Source organism: Sapajus apella, unplaced genomic scaffold (genome assembly GCF_009761245.1).
Source record: "Sapajus apella isolate SASKATOON/1434 unplaced genomic scaffold, GSC_monkey_1.0 scaffold88, whole genome shotgun sequence".
Lineage (NCBI taxonomy): Eukaryota > Metazoa > Chordata > Mammalia > Primates > Cebidae > Sapajus > Sapajus apella.
Genome location: NW_022437028.1, coordinates 2,728,338 through 2,755,936, shown reverse-complemented (window position 1 = coordinate 2,755,936; position 27,599 = coordinate 2,728,338). Strand labels below are relative to the sequence as shown.

Sequence of the window (27,599 nt, the reverse complement as noted above, 5' to 3'; positions counted from 1 at the left end):
GGTGCACGCTAGCACACCCAGTTAATTTTTAAAACTTTTTGGAGAGATGGGGTCTTGCTATGTTGCCCAGGTGGGTCTCAAACTCCTGGCCTGACATCTCTGGGCTGGTGATAAGGAGTGAGGTCTAGACTCACGGGGCCTCAGTCCTCATCACCAGCCCAGAGAGATGTCCCCCCACCTTCCTGCTGACAGTGGAAACATCCTAGCCAGATCAGATGCTCAGTTGAGGCTATTTCCAAGGAGGTAGCCTGATTTGCTTAAAATAAAATATGACATGGAAATTTGGGAAAATAGAGTTAGACGCTGCTGTCACAGACCTAGGTGCTTAGCTAAGTTTTGTATTTTTTGTAGAAACAAGGTTTTGCCCAGGTTGGACTTGAACTCCTAGGCTCAAGCAATCCTCCCACCTCAGCCTCCCAAAGTGCTGGGATTACAGACATGAGCCACTGCGTCTGGACTTGATCCCAATTTTTGTCTTGAACTTTCAGGGCTCTCCATGAGCTATGACTCGAGGGGTTACAAGAGGGGTTCTACCCGTCAACAGAGGAGGCTACTTAAGCCTCAGTGCAAGCCCTAGGAAGCCCGAAGCACAGAACACCCCCCACCCTTCTCTGTACTTTGACCTCAGCAAAGAGCTTGAAGCTTTCACTACACTCTAAGCATCTTAAGGACAGGGACCAAATTGTAATGTTTGCATAAAGGCCTCCCTTGCACCATTTTGGTGTAATGGTGTGATCTCGGCTCACTGCAGCCTCCACCTCCCAGGTTCAAGCAATTCTCTTGTCTCAGCCTTCTGAATAGCTGGGATGACAGGCACCTGCCACCACGCCCGGCTAATTTTTGTATTTTTTAGTAGAAATGGGGTTTCACCATATTGGCCAGGCTGGTCTCAAACCCATTACCTCAAATGATCTGCCCTCCTTGGGCTCCCAAAGTGCTGGGATTACAGGCGTGAGCCATCGAGCCCAGCCCTTTTCAAATTTTAAGCAATACAATGGGGAGATGTTGGTGTGAATCCCAAGTGGCCCACAGCCTGCTTAAGAAGGCAGATGATTTTGCCATCAGTTATTTTCAGAGATTAGTCTTCCTCACTGGGGAAAGACAATGAGTCCTTTAAGACCATTTTAGCCTAACTGGAGAAGGGATGATTATTAAGTTATTAAAGCATTTGGAAATTCGATTTTCTATTGACAACTAGTTGTTCTAATATTTGGAAGCACATCACATTCTTTAGTAGAGACACTAGAGCCCTGAAGGAGGAAAATGAGAGTTCTGTTTTCCCTCACTGTGGGAGCTTGGTGGACCTAAGGCCTTTTCCAACAAGGTAGTAGAACATAGAACATAAAGGGAAATGTGTTGAGTTGGAGAACTGCAGGGTATCGTGGAAAGAACATGCCACCTTTGGAGGTGGAACATGGGAATTCAAACAACTTAAGGGGCTGTGGGTGGTGGCTCATGCCTGTAATCCTAGCACTTTGGGAGGCTGAGGTGGGCAGATCGCTTGAGGTCAGCAGTTTGAGACCAGCCTGGCCAACATGGCAAAACCCCATCTCTACTAAAAATACAAAAATTATCCAGGCATGTGGCAGGTGCCCGTCATTTCAGCTACTCCAAAGGCCGAGGCATGAGAGTTGCTTGAGCTTGGGAGGCGGAGGTTGCAGAGAGCCTAGATTATACTACTACACTCCAGCCTGAGTGACAGAGTGAGACTACAGTCTAAAAAACAAAATGAGCCAGGCACAGTGGCTCACGCCTGTAATCCCAGCACTTTGAGAAGCCGAGGCAGGTGGATCACCTGAGGTCAGGAGTTTGAGACCAGCCTGGCCAACATGATGAAACCCCATCTCTACTAAAAATACAAAAAATTAGCCGGATGTTGTGGGGGGCACCTGTAATCCCAGCTACTTGGGAGGCTGATGCAGGAGAATCGCTTGAACCCGAGAGGTGAAGGTTGAAGTGAGCCGAGATTGGGCCATTGCACTCCAGCCTGGGCAACAAGGGTGAAACTCCGTCTCAGAAAACAAAACCAATCCACCAACCAATCAAACAAAACAAACAACCAACTTACGAGGTGGGAGGATCTCTTCAAAGCTGAGCCCTAGGAAATTTAGTGCCTGGCTTGTAAGAAGTACTCATGGTGTAAGAGGTGTGCTCACTTGAACTAGAAACGACGCTCTGGAAAACCCTATATAACTGCTGCCGTTGGCCCGTAGGGATGGCCCACCTTGAAGACTGCGACTTTGATGAGCTGCTATAGCAGGTCTGGGACTTCATACCTATCAAGACATCTGGTAGCTCAACAGCGCCATGCGTCATGGTGAGCTCATCAGAGCTACCAGAGCTGGAGTGAGAACATCAAGCTGGAAAACCAAGGCAAGGTGAAGTCAGGAGCTGGGTAGATGGTGTCAGTGGGATATGAAGGCTAAGCCCAGACAAGAGTGGACCCATGTCAGAGCCAGGCACGGCAGCAGATGTCAGATCTGTGTTAGAGCAAGTCAAGCGTCAGAGGTGCTGAAATCCTAGAACAAAGCCCATAGAGGATTGTCAAGGAAGAATGGTTTGGGAGCAAGGATATGTTTAATGTCTAGCGAATTTACACCATGGAGCAAGTTGCATTTGAAGGGTTAATGACTTGCACCTATAGACTCCGTTGGGTGAATCTTAAATAACTAAGGAGGAGGATGGAGGTGTGGAAATCAGGTCCCTTCTGGAGGTTCCCTCCCACTCTACATTCTGAAGCTCAGCCAGGCACGGTGGTGGCTCATGCCTATAATTCCAGTACTTTGGGTGACCGAGGCAGATGGATCATTTGAGGCCAGGAGTTCCAGGCCAGCCTGGGCAACATGCAAGACCCTGTCTTTATTAAAAATACAAAACTTAGCTGGGTGTGGTGGTGCACACCTGTAATCCCAGCTACTCAGGAGGCTGAGGCACTAGGACTGCTGGAATCTGGGAGGTGGAGGGTGCAGTGAGCTGAGATCATACCTCTGCACTCCAGCCTGGGTCACAGAGTGAGGCTCTGTCTCAAAGAGAAAAAAAAATCTGAAGCTCTGTGAACTTGGGTATACAGCTGAGCCTGGGCTCTCTCTTAACATTAATACTTTATAGCTGCCAAACTCTATGATAAATGAGATTTGATATCAAGAGGTTCTGAGATGCTGCCTGGAGGTGCCTGGGATCAACCTGGTTGTGCTTCTAGCTTCGGCCTTGGGTATGGAAAAGAACGAAAGGCTGCAGAAAAGGAGGAGTTATTCACTTTGTTGCTTTCAATGTGTATTTGGTTGAATGGGTGCCTAGAGATTTTTAAACATTAGCTCCTTTTAAATCAAGTTGGGCACCTTATAAATCAAAATGATAAATGATTGATAAATAAACTGTCATTGCCACAATTAGATTCTCCATTATACTTGTATGCTATAATTTAAAATGTAATTTCCCTTGAAGCTCATAAAGGCCCTGTAGTAATTGGGTGTCACAATGTATTAGGGGCACGTGCACGCATTGTGGCTGAGTGCGCACCTTGATGAAGTGCAGGGCTGAGCTTCAGGGTTTTACCGCAAAAGCACGTGTTCAGCTGTGGGTTTAGGGGCAGATCTATGACATTCAGGGAACTGGGTGTTTCAGCCAGAAAACCAGAAGATTGAAGAGGAAGGAAGTCCTCTAAACGGACCCCTCAGAAAGTGAGTTAGCACAGGGATGAACGTTGCATGGGTGGCCGAAGATGCTCTAATCAAGCTCATCCAGGTGATAACTTTTCATGTATTTATACCCTGCTTTTGTCAAGGATAATTTAATAAGATTTATCAGGAAAGATCAATATATATTTTACAAGTCAGTTTTTTCAGATGATCAGTGAGAAGATCAAACTTCCAAAGAACCACTAGACTTAAATCTTTGGAAATAGGGTTTAGGGATTTGCACTTCTCATAAATGTCCCTGATGATTTTTTTTTTTTTTAGATGGAGTCTTGCTCTGTCGCCCAGGCTGGAGTGCAATGGTCCGATCTTGGCTCACTGCAACCTCTGCCTCCCAGGTTCAAGCAATTCTCCTGCCTCAACCTCCTGAGTAGCTGGGATTACAGACACCCGCCACCACAACAGGCTAATTTTTGTGTTTTTACTAGAGAAGGGGTTTCGCCATGTTGGTCAGGCTGGTCTCAAACTCCTGACCTCAGGTGATCCACCCGCCGTGGCCTCTCAAAGTGCTGGGATTAAAGGCGTGAGCCACCAGGCCCAGCCTCCCTGATGATTCTGAGGCAGCTTTATTTACTCCAGTCATGCTCCAGTTCAGGAATAACTGACATGACAGGTCATGATCATAAGACCAATTCTACAAAGACAACACTCGGTGACTTCTGATTCAGCACCCCTCGGTTTAGCCTAATGAATTGGAATTTGCACATCTGTGTCAGCCTTGAAGGTAGATTTTGTTTTATTTTGTTTTTTGAGACAGGGTTTCACTCTGGTGCCCAGGCTGGAGTACAGTGGCACAATCACAGCTCACTGCAGCCTGAATTCTCTGGGTTTAAGTGATCCTCCCACCTCCAGCCTTCTGAGTAGCAGAGACTACAGGTGCATGCCATCGTGCCCAGCTAATTATTATAATTATTATTATTTTTTATAGAGATAGGGTCTTCTTATGTTGCCCTGATTGGTCTTGAACTCCTGGGTTCAAGCGATCCACCCTCTCAGCCTCCCAAAGTGCTGGAATTACAGGCGTAAGCCACCATGCCTGGCCTGATTTTGTTTTCTATACTGAAAAAATGATGTGGCTTCCCTTAACCATTATCTATGAGAATCATTATGGCTGAATATAAACACTGACCAATTCTGGCTTCTGGACTCCTCAAGCGTCTTTCCCTAACATTCCTCCCAAAATGACCACTCACATCTCCATGGATGGCTATCCCTCTCACGACGTTACCTTTAAACCATCTTTCCCACCCTGGAGATGTTCACTTCAAGTCCTAACTCTCCGTGGTCCCCATTATGGGACTGAGCGTGTTGTCTGTAAACAGGATGGATGCTTTAGAATTGAAAAGAGAACCCCTGACTCTCAGAGAAGGGTCAGGTTTCCACAAACACTTTAAATCCCTTTTTTTCTTTCCCCCTTCCAGATCATTAGTGCCATGCCTCCACATTTAAATTCCGCCCACAGAGTGAGCAGAATGGATGTCACCAGGCTGGTGTTAAATCAACAGTCCCTGTGCTCACAGAGCCCTTTGACCCGAGCTTTTGGAAATGACCTGAGATCATTACAGACAAGTGTGGCTGTGAGATTCTGCTTGGTGTCGGAAACCCTCATGCCCATTCATAATTTCTCATGTAGCTCTTTCCCTGTCCCCAAATTGGCCATCAAGTGGTTCCATTGACCTTGAAATGTAGATTGTAAATTCTGACTTGAGAAAACCTGAGATTCCAAAGTGATTTTTTATTCCAATTTGGCCTTGACATGGCATGCATTTAAAAAATGTTTCCAAGGATTTCTTTCCTGCTCAGAAGGATGCATGGCATCTTGCCTGGGCAAGCCCTTGTTAGCAATGAGTTTCTGTTCAGTCTGTTCTTGTTGCCCAGGCTGAAGTGCAGTGGCGCGATCTCGGCTTATCGAAATCTCTACCTCCCAGGTTCAAGTGATACTCCTGCCTCACCCTAATGAGCAGCTGGGTTTACAGGCATGTGCCACAGCCGGCTAATTTTGTGTTTTTAGTAGAGACAGGGTTTCACCATGTTGGTCAGGCTGGTCTCAAACTCCCGATCTCAGGTGATCCACCCACCTCGGCCTCCCAAAGTGCTGGGATTACAGGTGTGAACCACCATGCCCCAGTCTGTTCTAACGATTCATTAAAATTAATTAACCCAGGTTTCTACACCTTGATTGGAAGTTAACATTGCAGAAAAGGAAGTTGATCAGATTGGCTATTGGAATGGGAGAATTTCCCCAACCTCTCTTCCCAGGCTGGTGGTAAACTACGGGGAAGTTTTTTTTTTGCTTAAGATTCCTTAGAGGTTCAATGTTACATTTGGTGAAGCTGAAGAGTTAACCCAGGACAGTGCATTAGTTAACGCTTGGGCAGAGCTAACACCATGTTTAAGGTTTCCAATAGACTGTGTCAAACCTCCTTCTCCTTCCTTCTTTTCTGCCATGATTCAAGAATTGTCTCAGATGTTTTCTAATGTGTTCTGCTGTCACCCAGATAGAGATCCTCTTTCTACTTTTTTTCCTTAGCCTGCCTCTGGTAGTACTATCAGCTTCCAGGGAGGGGTCCCTACATCTTACTCATCTCTGCCTCACAAGCATCCAGAGCCTAGCAGGTAAATGTTATTGACTGGAAATAGATATGCCTACAAATGCATTCAGTTCTTCTGAATTAATCCAAGGCCAAAAAGAAAAATCACAAATAGGAACTGAATAATTCACCAATTCATAAACTGGAGAAATTCAGCTCTATCTCATCATGTTACAGATAAGGAAACGCATGCATATGGTGGAATTGTGATTTGCCCAAGGCCACCTGAGTCGGTCCAGTTCTCCCTCCATCTTTTAATTTAATCTGTGAATCCTGGGCCACTGTGCCTTGAACCCCAACGCACTGAAGTGTATACATTTCTGCAACTTGTAATTGAACAGAGATATTTACAAAATCCCATTATAGCTGTACTTCATTTTGCCAGAGAGAAGTTGCACATATATCTGATCACGTTTGAAAAATAGAAGGAAATTATTCTACTTAAATTCACCCCATAGTCAAATCGTTTACAAAGCCAGGGATCTCTTTTCCATGTGCATAAGTACAGCCTAATTAACCTATTTTTGTTCCTTGCAGTTTTTGGAAAGTGAAAACCTCCTTATTTAGGAATATAACAGACCCCGAAGGTGAGGACAACAAAAAAGTGCCAAGAGATGGGGGTGAGGGTTTAGGAAGCTGTGATATCTCCAAACAGTCTATCACAGGATTAGTACATTTACATACTTGAAATTCTTCCTGCATTTCCCCTCTCTTTCCTTACCCTCCTTTTTTTTTTTTTTTTTTTTTTTAGAGACAGAGTCTACTTTGTCACCCAGGCTGGATGGAGCACAGTGGCATGATCTCAGCTCACTGCAACCTTCGCCTCCTGGGTTCAAGTGATTCTTCGGCCTTGGCCTCCCAAGCAGCGAGGACTACAGGTGTGCACCACCACACCTGGCAAATTGTATTTTTAGTAAAGACAGGGTTTTGCTCTGTAGGCCAGGCTGGTCTCAAACTCCTGACCTCAGGTGATCTGCCTGCCATGGCCTCCCAAAGTGCTGGGATTACAGGCATGAGCAACTGTGCCTGCCCCCACCCCCTTTTTTTTTTCTATTTTCTTTATCTCTCTCTTTTTTTTGACATGAAGTCTTGCTCTGTTGCCCGGGCTGGAGTGTGATCTCAGCTCACTGCAAAGTCCACTTCCCAGGTTCAAAGGATTCTGCTGCCTCAGCCTCCCAAGTAGCTGGGATTACAGGTGTGAGCCACTGTACCACTGCACTGGGCTCTGAATCAGCCACCTTTTTTATTTTATTTTTTTGAGACGGTGTCTTCCTCTGTCTCCCAAGCCGGAGTGCAATGGTGAGATAACTCACAGCAACCTCTGCCTCCTGGGTTCAAGCAATTCTCATGTCTCAGGCTCTTGAGTAGCTGGGATTACAGGCACCCACCACCTTGCCTGGCTAATTTTTGTATTTTCAGTAGAGACTGTGTTTTCACCATATTGGCCTGAGGTCAGGTCTCGAACTCCTGACCTCAAGTGATCTGCCCGCTTTGGCCTCCCGAAGTGCTGGGATTACAGGCATGAATCAACACGCCTGGCCCCCTATCTTTTCTCATAAACAGCATGAAGGGGAACATGTTACATGGAATTTTGATTATTTTCTGTCTTTGGTTTAAAGATGGTCCCTGCTTTCTGCTCAGCTGAGGAATGAGGGAGGGTGAAGGATCCAGGCCACTGGTACTGGGCAAAGCGCCAGGCTCCCGGAAATATTCAGTAAATACTCATTAGTGCTGGTGCAGCTACTGATCTAGAAACCTCCCACCTACCTCCAGAATTCCAGAACCAGCATTTATTAAGCTTCTCAATGCAAAATGCTTTGCTGGGAATGTTGGGAAGACAGAAAAACACCTGGGCCTCTCTTCAGGTTCAATGTCATCCTCTCCTTCTATGTTGGAGATGCCTTCCTTCCTCCTTCCTTGCTTCCTTCCTACCCTCCCTCCCTCCTTCCCTCCTTCCTTCCTTGCTTCCTTCCTCCTTCCCTCCCTCCTTCCTCCTTCCTTCCTCCTTCCTTCCTTCTTCCTTCCTTGCTTCCTTTCTTCCTTCCTTCCCTCCCTCCCTCTTTCCCTCCTTCCCTCCTTCCTTCCTTGCTTCCTTGCTTCCTTCCTTCCTTGCTTCCTTCCTTCCTTCCCTCCCTCCCTCCCTCCTTTCCTCCTTCCATCCTTCCCTCCTTCCTTCCTTCCTTCTTTCCTTCTTCTTTCTTTTTGATACAGAGTCTCAGTCTGTTGCTCAGGCTGGAGTGCAGTGGTGTGATCTTGGCTCACTGCAACCTCTGCCTCCTGGGTTCAAGTGATTCTCCTGTTTCAGCCTCCTGAGTAGCTGGGATTACAGGTACCCACCACCACGCCTGGCTAATTTTTGTATTTTTAGTAGAGATGGTGTTTCATCCTGTTGATCAGGCTGGGTCTTGAGCTCCTGGCCTCAGGTGATCTGCCCGCCTCAGCCTCCCAAAGTGCTGGGATTACAGGCGTGAGCCACTGCACCCAGCCCTAAATGGTTTTGATACAAATGTCGTTGCCTTTAAATACATCCTTCCTGCTGCAGACAGAATGAATGGTCTCCATGCCAATTTTGATCTTGCTGTTTACTTTTTCCCTTTTTCCCTTGGTGACTGGCCAGTTTTCTCTAGATCATCTTCAGGCTCCTTGGCATGGCTTCAAGGCTTCACTGACAGGCTCCAGCTTGCTGCTCCCCCATCATCTCTCCTCCCTTCAGAGTTATACTGAATGGTTTGGTAACTGCTTCTGCTTTGAAGCCGTCACTGATTGCCACTGTTCCTTTTTTTTTTTTTTTTGAGATAGAGTTTCATCCTTGTTGCCCAGGCTGAAGTACAATGGCACCATCTTGGCTCACTGCAACCTCCGCCTCCTGGGTTCAAGCTATTCTCATGCCTCAGCCTCCCAAGTAGCTGGGATTACAGGCATGCACCATCACACCCAGCTAATTTTGTATTTTTTAGTAGAGATGGGGCTTCTCCATGTTGGTTGGGCTGGTCTTGAACTCCTGACCTCAGGTGATCTGCATGCCTCAGGCTCCCAAAGTGCTGGGATTACAGGCATGAGCCACTGTGCTGGCCATTATTTTTTTAGGGGGACAGAGTCTCACTCTTGTTGCCTAGGCTGGAGTGCAATGGCACAATCTCAGCTCACAGTAGCCTCCGCCTCCTGGGTTCAAGATTCTCCTGCCTCAACCTCCCAAGTAGCTGGGATTTTAGGCACCTGCCACCACTCCTGGTTAATTTTTGTATTTTTAGTAGAGACGGGGTTTCACCATGTTGGGCAGGCTGGTCTCAAACTCCTGACTTCAGGTGATCCACTGACCTTGGCCTCCCAAAGTGCTGGGATTACAGGTGTGAGCCACCACGCCTGGCCGACTGCCACTGCGGCCATTACTTCTGCAGCCAGTCCCACCTTTCCTCTGTGTCCTTCCTTATCTCTGACACTAGATTGGGCAGGGGAAAGCACCTCCTGGGTGTCTTCCTAGAGCCACTGAATTCTCTTTCTCATAATGTACTGAAATCTACCGTTCATACAACCCTTGAACTCCTGCAGACCTGCACTGCCTTGTCAAGGCAGAGTGTATGCCTCATGGTAATTTTTAATTGTCTAATAACTACAATAAAAAAGTATAAAGAAAGGAATGGAACTTTTTTTTTTTTTTTTGATACTGAGTCATACTCTGTCATCCAGGCTGGAGTACAGGGGCACGATCTGGGCTCATTGCAATCTTTGCCTCCCGGGTTTAAGCGATTCCCGTGCCTCAGCCTCCAGAGTAGCTGGGATGACACGTGCATGCCATCATGGCTGGCTGATTTTTCCATTTTTAGTAAAGACAAGGTCTCACCATGTTGACCAGGCTGGTCTTGAGTTCCTGACCTCAGGTGATCCACTCACTTTGGCCTCCCAAAGTTCTGGGATCACAGTAGAATTAATTTCAGCAACATATTTTATTTAACCTAATATACCCAAATGTCATTTCAACATGTACCACTCACCATATTTCAAGCACTCAACAGCCAAACATGGGGATAGTTGCCACTGTGACAGCTCAGTTCAGCTCGGATAGTAAATTTACAAGGGCTGGAATGTATGCTGTTCATCTACATTCTTAGATTGTAAGACAACGTTTCTCAAATTCCATTTCCCTGAGTACCTGCTTAAGAATCACCTGACTCTCATCAGCTTTCTAAATGACCCCCAGGGGGGTCCTTAGCCATACCTACTGACTCTAAGGCCCTAGGGTTAAGATTCCCCTAGGGAATCTGTGTGTGTGTGCGTGCGTGTGTGTGTGTAGTTTTTTTTTTTTTTTTTTTTTTTAAAAAGATGGAACCTCACTCTGTCGCCCAGGCTAGAATGCAGTGGCACAATCTCGGTTCACTGCAACCTCCACCTCCCAGGTTCAAGTGATTCTCATGCGTCAGCCTCCTGAGTAGCTGGGAATACAGGTGCCCGCCACCACATCCGGCTAATTTTTGTATTTTCAATAGAAACGGGGTTTCACCATGTTGGTCAGGCTGATCTCGAACTCCTGACCTCTGGTGATCTTCCTGCCTCAGCCTCCCAAAGTTCTGAGATTACAGGTGTCAACCACCACACCCAGTCTGGGAATCTATATTTTAAACAAGTGACGAGGGTTTGCTCTGCCCACCCTGGTTTGGGAACTCAATTTTTTGAACTGTATGTTTGTGTGTTGAAATCCTTGCTTGTCTGTTTATTAGATGTTTGGTTTTGAGGCTCAGAAGTAACTTACCCTTTCCTTAGAATGAGGATGATACTATTTGTCCAGTTTATCTCAAGAGATTACTGTGCAGATTAAATGGGACAGATGGATATGAAAGCTCTCTGCATAAAGTACTCCATAAAACTTTTTACGAGACTATCAGTTTCTGGTAGTAGATTATAAATACATAATAAACACAGGTATGGCATTTGCTATTTTACTTACTTTGTACATGAGCCTACAGTGGTTTTTTTCTTTCTTTCTTTCCTTTTTTTTTTTTTCTTTTTTGAGACAGAGTTTCGCTCTTGTTGCCCAGGCTGGAGTGCAATGGTGCGATTTTGGTTCACTGCAACTTCCGCCTCCTGGGTTCAAGCGATTTTCCTGCCTCAGCCTCCCAAGTAGCTGGGATTACAGGCATGTACCACCATACCCGGATAATTCTGTATATTTAGTAGAGACAGGGTTTCACCATGCTAGTCAGGCTGGTCTTGACCTCCCAACCTCAGGTGATCCACCCGCCTCAGCCTCGCAAAGTGCTGGGATTACAGGCATGAGCTACCGCACCTGACCCATTTTTTTTCTTTTGAGACAGGGTGTCACTTTGATGCCCAGGCTGGAGTGCAGTGGCACAATTATAACTCACTGCCACCTCCAACTCCTGGGTTCAAACAATCCTCCCGCCTCAGCCTCCCATTAAGGAGAGAAAGGATGAGATGTGTGTGGCACTTTGTTTTTGCTCCATAAAGGGTCTTTCCGGAAGTGTTGGGGGTTCCCCTCTCTGGTGACTCATTGGCTCTTGTGGGCTGGCCTCTGGTCAGCCCCTGCTCTGCGTCCTCTGGGGACCCAGTTCTCCCGGGCCCCTTGGCCCTCTGATGGCCTCCCCTGACCCTGCTGGCTCAGTGACGTGTGACAGGGTACTCCAGGGACAGAGCCAACAGAGACACTGGACTGCTGCAGCCGGGATGACAGCCTCTTCAGCTCAGAGCAGCACGTGGCAAGGCTGGCAAGCTGCCAGCTCCGGGTTCTGTCTGTTTTGCGTTCCTCACTCATAACTGTTTATTGTGACAGGTAAACACTTGTTTTGAAAGATTGCAGGCATACTATTAAAACACAAGTGTTCTTGACACAGTCAAGCTGGGTTGTAAAATGTTTATCTTTCTGAACAACGGCTGGCTTTTCTTCTTTCTTGCTTTCTTCCCTCCTTTTCCTTTCTTTCTTTTCTTCCTTCTGTGCTGAACCTATTTCCTTCTTCTCTCTGCACACTGTCCCTGCTCTCTGAGGAGTGACCATGAGTTCCAGCCTGTTCTCTCAGGAGGAAAGGGTGGAGGAGTGATGAATGGAGTGAGTTGGACTCTCTCATGACTTGTCGTGGTGCTGGATATTTTGGGCATGTGCATGTGTAATTCGTAATCAAATATACATATTATCAACAAAATTAAATATGCTGCTGAAACAATAAAAATGATAAAAAAAAAACAGTCAACTAAAATTAGGGTTTCTGGTTTTTTTTTTTTTTTTTTTTTTTGAGATGGACTCTTGCCCTGTTGCACAGGCTGGAGTGTGCAGTGGTGCCATCTCAGCTCACTGCAACCTCTGCCTCCCGGGTACAAGCAATTCTCCTGCCTCAGTCTCCTGAGAAACTGGGATTACAGGCACCTGCCACCATGCCTGGCTAATTTTTTTTTTTTTTTTGTATTTTTAGTAGAGAGGGGGTTTCACCATTTTGGCCAGGCTCCTTTGGAACTCCTGACCTCAAGTGACTCACCTGCCTCCTTAAACTTGTTATTTTAGTATATGTGCTATTGAGGTGAGCACGGAACTTATTAATTTAAAATAATTATAGATTCACTGGAAGTTACAAGAACTAACAGAGAGAGGTCCTGTGTAGGCTTCACCCAGCTTCCTCCCAATGATAACCTCTTGCATGATGATAGTACAATATCGCAATCAGGAAATTGACACCAGGATCATCTGAAGACCTGACTGAGATTTCCCACATTACGTGCATTCAGAGAGAGAGAGAGAGAGAGAAAGAGAGAGAGAGAGAGAGAGAGAGAGAGAGAGAGTGTGTGTGTGTGTGTGTGTGTGTGTGTGTGTGTGTGTGTGTGTGTGTTTAAAGTTAAGAGGTTCTCAGGCTGGGTGCGGTGGCTTACGCCTATAATCCCAGCACTTTGGGAGGCCAAGGCAGATGGATCACAGGGTCAGGAGATTGAGATCATCCTGGCTAACACGGTGAAACCTCGTCTCTACTAAAAGAACAAAAAATTAGCCAGGCGTGGTGGCGCGAGCCTATAGTCACAGCTACTCAGGAGGCTGAGGCAGGAGAATTGCTTGAACCAGGGAGGCTGAGGTTTCAGTGAGCCGAGATTACACCATTGCACTCCAGCCTGGGTGACAGAGCGAGACTCCATCTCAAATAAATAAACTAATGTATTTATTAAATTAAATAAAAATAAAGGTAAGAGTTTCTCTAGAACCACTCATCGTGGAAAAGAAGGGTATGTGGTAGAAACTGCTCTTGTTTGCAAATGGGATTTTGGAGGAGGAGCCTTCAGCGGGTCCTTCTTGTTCAACGTGTTTTCCTCCCAACCCGTCTCCCCTAACACAGCTGTCTTGCAGGCTCATCTGAGCTGTATGGTTGTGTGTTGTCACATTCTTTTAGAAACATTCTCTCTGCTCTCCTAGGTGACAGCTGGCTTCTGAAATTAATCTGCAAATGTTTGAGTTGGAATGAATGATTGGAGGGGTTATCCTTTCCAGGTAACCCCCTAATAAGAACCTCTTGGCAAAGCTACCCTATCCTGAAGGAGTGACATAAATGGTAGGGACTTCCAACCACATAGAAGGCCACCTGGGGACATAGTTGAATCTGACAAGTCTTAATGAGACTCTCAGTCTTCCTTGTATGGACTCAAATGGTCCATTCCCTAATTCTCATCACCGAGCTTGGCTTTAATTTCTGCAGATTGATTTAATCTTGCTTCCTCATGATAACCCTTGAAAATGAGAAGACAGCTCCCAAGCCCCATTTACATCTCTATTTCTATTTCTCCGGATTAATTTTTTTCTATAATGACAGGTTCTCTCTCCATTGCCCAGGCTGCTGTTCAGTGATGCTGTCATAACCCACCGTAGCCTCGAACTCCTAGGCTCAAGGGATCTTTCTGCCTCAGCCTCCCAAGTAGCAGGGACTACAGGTATGCACCACCATACCTGGCAATTTTTTAAATTTTTGGTACAGATAGGGATCTTGCGATGTTGGCCAGGCTAGTCTGAAACTTCGGGCCTCAAGCAGTCTTCCTGCCTTGGCCTCCCACAGTGCTGAGATTACAGGCAGAAGCCACTGTGCCCAGGTCCTGATTAAATATTTCCTCGCTATTTCTTCATGATGAGAAATCTTGTCATTCTCCTTGGCTTCAACTTCTGTTAATTGATGCCCCTCTTAAACTATCATGCCCCAAATTGAAGAGAATATTATGGATATTGTCTTGCTGATGTGGATATAAACAGGCCATGACATCTTTTGCTTTGGTTGAGTTTTGTTCTGTATAAGCTTTATGTGACCACCTCATGCAATGAATCATGTGTAGTTTCAATTGCTAAAATCTATGTGTCTGCTTTATGCTTAGCCCCGTTAAATTTTATGTGAAATGTCACTCATTGCCCCAATCCTTTGAAATAATTTTTCATTTTATTTTATTCTGGGAATTCATTGCGGTAATAACTTTAGAAGTCATCACTAAAAAATAACATAAAATAAGACAAAAGTACGCCATAACTTTCCTCATGGAGAGAAGCAATGCATTGTGTGAGTGTGTGTGTGTGTGTGTGTGTGTGTGTGTGTGTGTGCGTGTGTGTGTAATTGATGATTGTTTTATTTGGTAAAAGCAAATTTAGACATCCTTCTGAAAAATAAAGGACATAAACAATTAAATTTAACTAAAATCGGGGTTTTTTTGAACTTGTTATTTTGAAATAACTATAGGTAGAAGGCTGAGGTCAGGAGTTCAAGATCAGCCTGGCCAACATAGTGAAAACCCATCTCTACTAAATTAGCCAGGCATGGTGGTGGGCACCTGTAATCCCAGTTATTTGGGAGGGAGAGGCAGGAGAATTGCTTGATTCCATGAGGCGGAGGTTGTAGTGAGCTGAGATGGCGTCACTGCACTCTAACCTGGGTGACAGAGCAAGACCTCATCTCAAAAAAAAAAAAAAAAAAAAGAAAGAAAAAATTATAGATTCATATTTTTCCCCAATAGTAATAGCTTGAGTGGCTATAGTACAATAGCACAACCAGGAAATTGACATGAGAATAATCCAGGCCCTGGCGTTCTCTTGCTTTGGTTGAGTTTTATTCTATTATTGTGGATTTAGAATAATCCCTAGGACTTACTTGGATTTCACCCTTTTTACATGCACTTGTGTGTGTGTGCATGCGTGCACGCATGTACATGCGCATGTGTGCATGAGTGTGAATTCAACTGGTTTTGACCCTTGAGATCAAGTTTGGTATGAACACCTTTTAGATGTCAGACTGGCCTGATTGGATGGCATCATGGCATCACAGCCAGAGAATGGGGCTGTCTGTGAATGTCCCTAGGCACTCAGCTTGTTCTCGAATATATAAAGCCACTATAATTCTATTGACTCTCATTTTTCACAGGGTGAGATCACGACCAGAAGAGCACTTTGGAAAACGTGGACCTCTGTCTGCAATTTGTCCTTATTATTAGAATATCACTCTCTTAAAAGCCACACACTCTATTCACATCAAACGTAACCCATTATGCTGTATTTCACGGAAAAGCTCATCCCATTTGATGCTACTGAAAGAAATGAAGTTTTCAGCCTGGTTTCCTGTTTCCTTTCATGTACAAAAACATTCATCTGGTAATTAAAATAAAACATTCAAAGGAACAGAAACTAAAAGTGCCCTGTTAACACTAAAGAGTAAAATGAAGAAAGTTCAGACAAAATAGTGTGCAGGCCCTTGTGGAGATGAATGAAGCCTTTGTGGGGAACAGCACTCTCATTGCAATTAAATTGAAATATCAAATCAGGTTCCATGGCTACTCAAGTGAGACAAAATAGAAAGGAATCATGCTTTCCAGTACTGCATTTTAGTGTCTTTGGTATTAGACATTCTATTGGAGTAGGTGGATGAAGATTAGAGATGGCAACTGACGAGGAAGCTGCTCTTAAAGGATGGAGAAAAGTAGGCATGGAAGCTTGTTACAATGGAAACAGTAGGCTCCAGTTATGGTTTAACAACAGGCCTCTCATTTTTTGTTGTTTTTTTTTTTTGAGATGGAGTTTCGCTCTTGTCATCCAGGCTGGATGGAGTGCAATGGCATGATCATGACTCACTGCAACCTCTGCCTCCTGGGTTTAAGTGATTCTCCTGCCTCAGCCTCCCAAAAAAATGGGATTACAGGCAGGTGCCACCACATCTGGCTGGCTTTTTTTTGTAGTAGAGATGGGGTTTCTCCATGTTGGTCAGGCTGGTCTGGAACTCCTGAACTCAGGTGATCTGCCTGCTTTGGCCTCCCAAAGTGCTGGGATTACAGGAGTGAGCCACCATGCCTGGCCACTTTGAAACATTATTGGACTCTGAGAGAGACTCACAATGGAATTACTTGTTCAAAGACTTTATACAAAGGTCAAAACTACCTGCAAACTTAATCTTCTTTTGGAAAATAGGACTACCTTAGAGGTTGACAATATGAAGAACTTCAAGAAAAGGTTTAGATAAGCTCATGAATAACAGACCTATTGTATGTTATTAAGGAGAAGTTAGGAATGTTCAAAGTACCACCTTTGAGGCTGACATCAAGAACTCCCATGCCTGGCCAGGTGTGGTGGCTCACAACCGTAATTCCAGCACGTTGGGAGTCCAAGGCAGGAGGATTGCTTGAGGCCAGGCGTTCAAGAACAGCCTAGGAAACATAGTGAGACCCTGTTCCTACAAAAAATAAAAAGTTAGCTGGGCATGGTGGCATGCACCTGTGGTCCCAGCTACCCGGGAGGCTGAAGTGACAGCATCTCTTAAGTCTAGGAATTCGACCCGGAAATGAACTATGCTTATACCACTGCACTCCAGCCTGGGTGACAGAGCAGAGACCCTGTATCCACAAGCAAAAAGCAATAACAAAAAAAGAAAGAAAGAGAGAAAAAGAGAAGGAAAAAAAGAAAGAGGAAGGAAGGAAGGAGACCCTGTATCAAAAAACAAAAAAACAAGAAAGGAAAGGAAAGGAAGAAAGAAATAGAGAAAGAGAGAAAGAAAGAAGGAAAGAAAGAAAAAGAGAAGGAAGGAAGGAAGGAAGGAAGGAAGGAAGGAGAGAAGGAAGGGGGGAGGGAGGGAAGGAAAACGGAACTCCTGTTTCCTATATCCTCCCAGAGTGTATCTCTAGGGGACCCTGTCAAATGACAGGCACTAGGTTGAAAATTTGATGTGTTAATTGTGAAAAATAGGAGAGACTGTTTGGCATTAAGTTTCAGCATTTAAAATTTCATCAGAGTTGAGAACTATAAAACGATCTGTTGATTTGTACATTTAAAACCTCAAGACTTTTTTCTCAAACAAAATATTTAAAGGAACCCACTTATTATTATTATTATTATTTTTTTTTTTTTTTTTTGAGACGGAGTTTCACTCATGTTACCCAGGCTGGAGTGCAATGGCGCGATCTCGGCTCACTGCAACCTCCGCCTCCTGGGTTCAGGCAATTCTCCTGCCTCAGCCTCCTGAGTAGCTGGGACTACAGGCATGCACCACCATGCCCAGCAGATTTTTTGTATTTTTAGTAGAGACGGGGTTTCACCATGTTGACCAGGATGGTCTCGATCTCTTGACCTCGTGATCCACCCGCCTCGGCCTCCCAAAGTGCTGGGATTACAGGCTTGAGCCACCACGCCCGGCCTATTATTATTATTATTATTATTTGAGATGGAGTCTCTCTCTGTTGCCCAGGCTGGAGTGCAATGGCGCAATCTCCGCCTCCCTGGGTCAAACAATTCTCCTACCTCAGCCTCCCAAGTAGCTGAGATTACAGGCATGCACCACCATGACTGGTTAATTTTGTATTTGTAATAGAGACAGGGTTTCACCATGCTGGCCAGGCTGGTCTCGAACTTCTGACCTCATGATCTGCCCACCTCAGCCTCCCAAAGTGTTGTGATTACAGGCGTGAGCCACCGATCCGGGCCAGGACCCCACTTTTTACAAATTATGTGGTGGAACAACCTTCCTTCCATGAATCTCTTTTCCAGGGTACATGGGAGATAAGGGGGTGGGGGAAGACCAGGGCTTTTAGGCCTGACTCTTCCTGGTTTTACTGGAAGACTGCTTTGTAAAGTACCCAAGGATTTACATTCAGGAAAAGCTCTTTAAGCATTAGACCAAAGCTGAGTGAGCTGGGAGGTTTTGGATCTCACATGCAGACCTGATAATGGGCATTGGCAGGTTCTTAATCCTTGGAGAGCAAGACGACTCCCTCTGCCCACATGATGTGCATGCAGATAATAAAGACACACGGCTGGGAGGCAGAGGCAGGCGGATCACGAGGTCGGGAGATCAAGGCCATACTGGCTAACACGGTGAAACCCCGTCTCTACTAAAAATACAAAAAAATTAGCCGGGTGTGGTGGCATACACCATAGTCCCAGCTGCTCAGGAGAATCTCTTGAACCCAGGACGTGGAGGTTGCAGTGAGCCGAGATCGGGCCATTGCACCACTCCAGCCTGTGAGACAGAGTGAGAATTTGTCTCAAAAAAAAAAAAAAAAGGAACATAAAAATAAAACCAAGTTATCCCCCCGTTTTTCCTCCTCTCCCAGCCCCCCCCCCCCACCCCGCTCTTCCTCTCTGCCAAGCACAGGGCCAATTGGAGGACAAGGTATTGACCGTGTCTGTAAAGAGATTCTGGCTGTAACAGACAGGTGGGACTGACTCACTTTTTAGAACGGTTTAACTGGAGAATGTGCAGGCAGGGATGAGTTAAAGACACAAGGGCCGGGGGTAATGGAAGTGGAGGGAACATTACGAGGAATGGATAGAGGCTCATGGAGACACAGGCAGACTCAACAGCTGTCAAGGGCACAGTCTAAAGCTATGGGAGCTAAGACTCCACACTCTTGAATAGTACAAGGAGACACGGTAGCTCGATGGGGCAAGCTACACTTCTGTGTTACTGCCTCCCCTTAATCCCCTGGGGTCTACATTTTCTCCTTGGAGAAGTTGAAGGTAGCAAGAACAAGCACGAGAGTTATAGAAATGTAACTTACTTTTCCAAAACTAAACCTAATTTTGGCTGGGTCGATGACTCACACCTGTAATTCCAGCACTTTGGGAGGCCAAGGTGGGCGAATCACCTGAGGCCAGGAGTTCGAGACCAGCCTGGCCAACTTGGTGAAACCCCATCTATACTAAAAATACAAACAATTACGCAGGCGTGGCAGTGGGTGCCTGTAGTCCCAGCTACTTGGGAGGCTGAGGCAGGAGAATCACTTGAACCAGGGAGGCGGAGGCTGCAGTGAGCCGAGATGGTGCCATTTGCACTCCAGCCTGGGCAACAAGAGCAAACCTCCATCTCAAAAAGAAAAATAAAGAAAAACAAAATAAACTTAATTTCTCTCACAAACCTGCATTCTGCCAAGTGGCATGGACGTTATCTCAGCCGATTACTGGTCCTCTCAGTCTGTTCTGATGCCAGTCCTGGTGACAGGGGTTCTTGTCTGTTATCTCTAAGAGGTGGTATCCCCCAAAGCACCTCTCTAACTATCTGTACTCTGACATTTGGTCTCTGTAAGTTTCTCTTTGTTATATCTTTCTGATCCAATGGATAGCCTCTGTGTTGAGGATCCCAAAATCAGCCCCAGACTGGAGTAGTCACCAGGAGAACTTGCAGATTTCATCCTACACTTGTCCTTATGTCTTACTTATTTATTCATTCATTCATTCATTCATTCTGAGACAGAGTCGCCCAGGCTGGAGTGCAGTGGCATGATCTCAGCTCACTGCAACCTCCATCTCCCAGGTTCAAGCAATTTTCCTACCTCAGCCTTCTGAGTAGCTGGGATTACAGGTGCCCACCATTACAATGCCCAGCCCATTTCCGTATTTTTAGTAGAGACTGGGTTTTACCATGTTGGCCAGGCTGGTCTCAAACTCCTGACCTCAGGTGATCTGCCCACCTCAGCCTCCCAAATTGCTGAGATTCCAGGCGTGAGCCACCGCGTCCAGCCTATGCCTGTGATTTACTGCAGTGAAAGAATACACAACAGAATCATCAAAGGGAAAAAACATATGGGGCAAAGTCCAAGGAAAGCAGGTTCGAACTTCCAAGAGTCCTCTCTCAGTGGAGTCACTTAGGATGTGCTTAGTTCCTCCAGCAAAGAGTGTGATAATATGTGAAAAACATTGTCTATCTCAGTGTCCAAGGTTTTTACTGGGGGCTCATCACGCAGGCACCCTCTGTTCAGCAAAGGCTCCCATCAGCAAAGCAGGCACTCAGCATACATCACATTGTTTGTTCAAACCAATTGGGCACAGTGAGTCAATCTTATCAGTTGGAGAAATTCTTCCAAAATCCAAGTCTCCAGATGCCAGCCAAAGGCCAATCTTGCAAAGAAATCTCTCTAAGGACAAGTCTCAGGCCTGTTCTGTTAACTCTTTTCTGCCCAGCCCTTTCATCTCTCACAGAATCTTCTGCCGAGTCTGTGCTGCTGTTGGACATCCAGGAAAAGTATTCTTTAGCTCAGATGCCCTGAGAGGTGGGAAAACCCATGGTCTTGCTATATCCTGAGATCTTTTGTTTGCTAGGGTTTTGCTGCCTTTCTGGGCTCTGCCCAGTATGAGGAAACCCAGGGTTCTCTGATCTCTGACTCCCCAAATCTACCTGTTGAATTTCTTGTTGCTCCTCTTCCTCTATTTCTAGGACTTAGCCAAGGGAAGCAGGTTGCAAAGCCTTCTCGTGGAACTCACCAACATCGGAGGATGTTTGCTATCCCTTAGCCTTGCTCTCTTTTCCCTGTTTAGAGGACTTTTTTTTTGCATTTTACAGACAGGGTCTGGCTGTCACGAAGGCTGGGGTGCAGTGGTGCAATCATAGCTTACTCCAGCCTCAAACTCCTGAGATCAAGCCATCCTCTCATCTCAGCCTCCTGAGTAGCCTGAACTACAGGTGTGCACCACCATACGCCACTAAGTTTTTAATTTTTTGTATAGATGGGAGTCTCACTATGTTGCCCAGGCTGTTCTTGAACCCCTGGCCTCAAGAGATCCTCCCACCCCAGTCTCCCCAAATACTGGGATGCCCAGCCATTTAAATAAATTCAGAAGCAACAAATGGTAAAAGAAGTAAGGGCAGGAGAACCATGGATGATATCCTCTTTATCCCCAGCTCCACACTATCACCTCCTCCTTATCACCAGGCAGCTCAGGCAGTGGCAGGTGGATACTATGGTACAAGTATCTGCTTGCAGAAGAAGATCAGATTGAGGATACAACTGGCTGCATTTTCCACAAGCAGAGTTTTTCCCCCCTCTTCCCTTCCCTTGAGCCTCCCTCCCATCCCTGGAGCTCTTCAGAATAGTTACTCACGCATTTGTGTTCAGAGACGGAGCGGGAAAGCAGTTTCTCTTTAAAACCCACACCAGGTATGTGCCTATCATCTCAGCTATGTGGGAGGCCAAGGAGGGAGGATCACTTGAGTGCAGGAGGTCAAGGCTGCAGTGAGCTATGATCGTACCACTGCACTCCAGCCTCGGTGACAGAATGCAACCCTGTCTCAAAAAATAAATACATAAATTAAAAATAAAAACCCAGCCAGGCGCGGTGGCTCACACCTGTAATCCCAGCACTTTGGGAGGCCAAGGGGTGCGGATCACCTGGTCAGGAGCTCCAGACCATCCTGGCCAACATGGTGAAACCCTATCTCTACTAAAAATACAAACATCAGCTGGGCATGATGGCATGTGCCTGTAATCCCAGCTACTCGGGAGGCTGAGGCAGGAGAATCACTTGAACCAGAGAAGCAGAGGTTGCAATGAGCTGAGATCGCACCACTGAACTCCAGCCTGGCGACAGAGCAAGACTCTGTCTCGAATAAATAAATAAATAAACAAATAAAATCCCTAGCAATACATTCAAGAATGGCATTGTGCACTCAAGAACAAAACTCTGTTCAGAGAATATACAGGGTCTCCCCCTGGGGGGAAGCCTCCTTATCCTCCACTCCCTGTACTTCACTTTCTCCGTATGACTTTGGAAATGTAGACAAATCAAAGCCAATCGCTCACAGGTGAGGGGGTGGGTTTACTTTTCAGATTCCACATTTTATTTCCACTAGAGAGTGTATGACATTGACAAGTCAAACTAGTGGAATGTGGCCCCATTTTGGTGAATACCAAGGTATGTGATGATGCTGTTTCCTTTTCGTTTTTGTTTTTTGTTTTTTTATTTCTGTGACGATGCTGTTTCTACACACACAATGTTTTAATTTGGAAGAAATGGACAAAAATATAACTCAGTTTTAGAATGTGGCATGCATATGAGAATGCAGACTAGAGGTCTGATCATGATAAAATTCGATTTAGTTTAATTAGCAGGAGCATTAATCATGTGGTGGATACTTAATTTCTTGATTTTTAAAAATCTTCTTAAACTGTGGAAATACCATGTCTAGCTCTAGAAGCCTGGGTCTTTTAAATTCTTTTCCATGTTTTAGATTAAATTTTGATTCTTCATTAAATGATATTTTCCCCCCAGTGCTTTCACTTGGTATTTCCATATTTTAAAGGAGCCCACGGCAAGAGAAAATTGCATAATAGATGCTGAGAAACAGAACAGCTGTGATTAATTCAAGTGGGTTTGCTCAGGTAAAGTGTATTCATCATCTGCATTAATATAGCGTGTCTTCGGCAAGAATGAAATTATCGCCTCTTTCCCTGGGTGAGTCTCAGTGGGGCCATGATACTGTCATTGGTTTAGAAACAGTAAGAATAAAGCAAGCCTTTATAACGAAGCTTAGATACAGTCAAGCCATAAGATATATTTGAGACAGCTGGACTTTTGGATTCAGTGAACAGGAGATTGGGTCTTTATTAAACACCTGTAAAAGTCAGATACTGTGCTGAGCTGGAGGTGAAACAACGAGTGACCAGCACCAGGTCACACAGGCCATGTCATTTCCCAAGGCTGTGCCTTGGATCTGCTGATAATCTGCCTTCTCACAGTGTCTCATTGACTGTTACAGAGCTTAGGTTCAAGTACAACCGTAAGAGCTGCTAAATCTAAGGGGAACTAGTGACGTGAGCAGGTTTGGGGTCATTGCTGATAAGCCAAACACACCAATGACACACCGGATCCTAGATCCCAGCAAGGCCATGGCTTGTTCCAGAAGAGCGTTTTTTGGGGCAGCCCACAGCTGCATCTAATCCCTGCCCCATTCCCAGCCCTAGGGAGTGTTTCTATCTGTTTGAAAGCCATTGTTGTCTGAGAGTGAGGACTACAGCTGCTAATCTACATGGTAGAAGGATCCACATGCATCTGCCATTGTCCCCTTTTGGCTTGTGAGATGAATTTTCACTCTTGTTGCCCAGGCTGGAGTGCAGTGGCGCAATCTCAGCTCACCGCAACCTCCGCCTCCCGAGTTCAAGCGATTCTGCTGACTCAGCCTCCCAAGTAGCTGGGACTACAGGCGTGCGCCATCATGCTTGGCTAATTTTGTATTTTTATTAAAGACAGGTTTCTATATTATATTTTTAGTAGAGACAGCTCTCCACATTGGTCAGGCTGGTCTCAAACTCCCGACCTCACGTGATCCGCCCACCTCGGCCTCCCAAAGTGCTCGGATTACAGGCGTGCACCACCACGCCCGGCCTGTCCTCCTTTTTGCCCGTGACCAGAAGCCTGGCATGAGGACAGAATCCAGTCCTTGGCACACCCCTGTGCAGGTTGCTGGGCTTGCTCTGAGCTATGCTTGTATCGTGTAGGTATGCGTGCGTGTGTGCATGTACATGTTGTTATTTGGGAGAAACATCACGACAAAGAAAGGAGAAAAGAAAAAGTTTAATTTTCGTAGTAAATTCTGGCACTGAAACAGTTATCCTCAGTGACCTCGGCTATATTCCAATCCTTCCCAGATCTTGGGTAGACCTCTGCTCCAACATTCGATTTGTTAAAAGAAAAACCTTAGGCAAATTACATTTAACAAAGTATAACAGAGCAAAGAATGATCTGCGAATCCGGCAGCCCTCAAGCCAGAGTAGCTTCCAGTGCAGAGGGAGGCTCTGTGAGAGGCTCCAGTGCAGCCACGTGGTGGAAGGTTTATGGACAGAGAAAGGAAAGTGATGTACGGAAAATGGAAGTGAGGTACAGAAATAGCCAGATTGGTTACAGCTCAGCATTTGCCTTATGTGATGGTTAACACTGGTACCTTTCTCACTGCAATGGTTATGACGCTCCCTTTTCCTTTCTCTCAAGAAAGAAAGTAGGATGGATAAAAAGTACAGATGTGGCTGGGCACGGTGGCTCACCCCTGTAATCCCAGCACTTTGAGAGGCTGAGGTGGGTGGATCATGAGATCAGGAGTTCCAGACCAACCTGGCCAGTATAGTGAAAACCGGTCACTACTGAAAATACAAAAATTAGCCGGGCATGATGGTGCGCACCTGTAGTCCCAGCTACTAGAGAGTCTGAGGCAGAAGAATTGCTTGAACTCAGGAGGCAGAGGTTACAGTGAGCCGAGATCAGGCCACTGCACTCCAGCCTGGTGACAGAGTGAGACTCCATCTAAAACAAACAACACAAAAAGTACAGATGTTGGCTGAGTGCAGTGGTGCTCACGTGTAATCCCAGCACTTTGGGCGGCCAAGGTGGGTGGATCACTTGCACTCAGGAATTCAAGACCAGCCTGGACAACATGGCGAGACACTGTCTCTACAAAAAAATACCAAAATTAGCCAAGTGTGGTGGTGCATGCCTGCGGTCCCAGCTGCCTGGGAGGCTGACATTGGAGAATTGCTTGAGCCTAGGAGGTGGAGGCTGCAGTGAGCCATGGGAAACAGAGTGAGAACCTGTTGCTAAAAAATGATAATAAAATGAAATAAAATAAAAAGTGTTATATCTCACTCATAAGGACATTTTATTATTTTTCCAGAGTATTCTGGTTATTCTCCATGATGGCAGAGCCTCAGCCTGGTATTGAGTGAAACCCAGCCGGTTGCCTGGAAGCCACTGACCTCAGATGGAAGGCCAGGTCACAGTGTGCAGCCTGGAAGTGAGTTCTTTCCCCTTTCTTGGGGACAAACCTCTCCAAGGACCCGACACTCTGGAGCCCGCCCAAGCAACGAGTGGAAGGTGATGGTGCCTAATTGGTGACACCTTTATGCAAAAGCACATTCATTTCCTCTTTCCCAATGGACGGGGCAATGTCATGGTCAAAGCTGCAAGGCCACAGCAACAGCAATTACACCTCAGCACTTCTGCCAACATGCTGGGTTAATTGCCTTTGCAGACCTCTGTGCGAGGCAGAGCAAGGAGAAAAAACAGCTCAGACTTTCAGTAATCTCTTGGGGGTGACGCCTTCAACCACTTAAAGGGAATAAAAAAAAAAATCTTAGAAATTTCGGTCTCTTTTTAAATTCTTCCCAGGCTTACTCCATCGATCATCCAAGCTGAAACCACTCTTATGATATATTGTACGTGGAGACCACACTACATCATTGGAGTTCTGACATCGCCACGGTTCTGTAGTAGGTTATAATGCAAGGTAACAAATTACAGTGGTGGACACTGACAAATTCAGTTTTGGGGGAGTTTAAATTAATTTTAAGTGGCTTCAAGTTGGTTTAGAAAGTAATTTTTAAATAAATCAGAAGTGGACTGGGAAAGAGAGCTCCAAAGACTGACGTGCAGAAAGGAACTTCACGGCCAAATCTGGCTTTAGCAGTTCCTTGAGAGAAATGGGAGCATCACTTAGGTCCAGACGCCGCGCCTGCTATCCGAAGAACAGGGACAGCAGGGGGAGAAAGAGTTGACATTATAGGCAAAAAAGAAAAAAAAAAAAAAGGTATCATCAAATGATAACGTGTGCCTCTAGGATCCTATACTCAGTGTCAATTCATCTTACTTCCTAGAGGCAAAATTGAAGTTCTCCCTCCCTCCCTCCCTCTCTCCCTCCCTCCCTTCTTTCCTTTCTTCCCTCCCTCCCTTCCTTCTTTCCTTCCTTCTTCCCTTCCTTCCTTCTTTCTTTCCTTCCCTCCCTTCCTTCTTTCCCTCCCTCCCTCCTTCCTTCCCTCCCTCCCCTTTCTTCCTCTCCTCTCTCCCTCCCTTTCTTTCTTCCCTCCCTCCCTCCTTCCCTCCCCTTCTTTCCCTCCCTCCTTCCTTCCTTCCCTCTTTCCCCTTTCTTCCTCTCCTCCCTCCCTCCCTTTATTCCTTCCCTCCCTCCCTCCTTCCTTCCTTTCTTCCTTTCTTCTTTCCTTCCTTCCCTCTTTCCTCCTTCCTTCCCTCCCCTTCTTTCCCTCGCTCCCTCCTTCCTTCCTTCCCTCCCTCCCCTTTCCTCTCCTCCTTCCCTCCCTTTCTTCCTTCTCTCCCTCCCTCCTTCCCTCCTCCCCTCTTTCCTTCCCTCCATTCTTTCCCCTTCCTTCCCTTCCCCTCTCCTTCCCCTTCCCTTCCCCTCTCCTTCCCCTTCCCTTCCCCTCTCCTTCCCCTTCCCTTCCCTCCATCCTTCCTTTCCTCCATCCTCCCTTTCTCCCTTTTTTCCTTCCTTCCTTCCTCTTTTGTAGAGATAGGGTCCGACTCTGGTGCCCAGGCTGGAGTTCAGTGGCAGTTATAGTTTGACCCTCTGGGATCAAGCAATCCTCCTGCCTCAGCATCCCACGTGCTGGGACTATAAAAATGCACCACCATGCCTGGCTAATTTTAAAAATTTTTTATTTTGTAGAGACGGAGGCTGGCTATGTTGCCCAGGCTGGTCTCAAACTCTGGGCCTCAAGTGATCCTTCCTCCTTGATCTCCCAAAGAGCAGGGATTACAGGCATGAGTTACCTTGCAGAGCCTAAAAGTGGACTTCTTAGAGTACACAAAACAGAATTATATAGCCCTGTGTCTGATATAGTAGATAACTCTAAAAGTAACATGGCTTTGGGATACATTACAGATAACAGAGGTGGTGAGGTAAAATGGAAAGAGCGAAGAATTAGGAAGCAGGAAACCCATGTTCAGTCCCCGCTCTTCACACCTGCTTGCTCTGGACACCTGGATCTCTCTGGACCTCAATTTCTCCATCTAGGGAGTCATGGAATAAAGTACTGAACATGATTCTTAAGAAGATGTTGGAAATGCTGTGAAATCTTTTGCCCCTTTGAAGCTGTAAAGAAGAATGCATTACTATTGCTGCTGTTGATATTGTTGTCTGTGCATGTGAGAAGGCAAGGCATTCTATTTGGATTACACTCATGCTATCATTATTTATTTATTTATGTTTCTTTCTTTCTTTCTTTCTTTTTTGAGACAGAGTCTCACTCTGTGGCCCAGGCTGGAGGGCAGTGGCACGATCTCTGCTCACTGCAACCTCGGCCTCCCGGGTTCAAGCGA

At 45.9% G+C, this 27,599-nt stretch overlaps 1 long non-coding RNA gene across 1 annotated transcript; it reads right to left on the bottom strand.

Moving 5' to 3' along the window:
- Positions 1–1,484: 1,484 nt before the first annotated feature.
- Positions 1,485–22,081, bottom strand: LOC116534509. The gene is made up of 3 exons (XR_004261759.1): positions 22,065–22,081; positions 21,759–21,764; positions 1,485–1,676 (listed from the first exon to the last, which is right to left on the bottom strand). It is a non-coding gene; the product is annotated as an uncharacterized LOC116534509 (long non-coding RNA).
- Between the last annotated feature and the right edge of the window lie 5,518 nt (positions 22,082–27,599).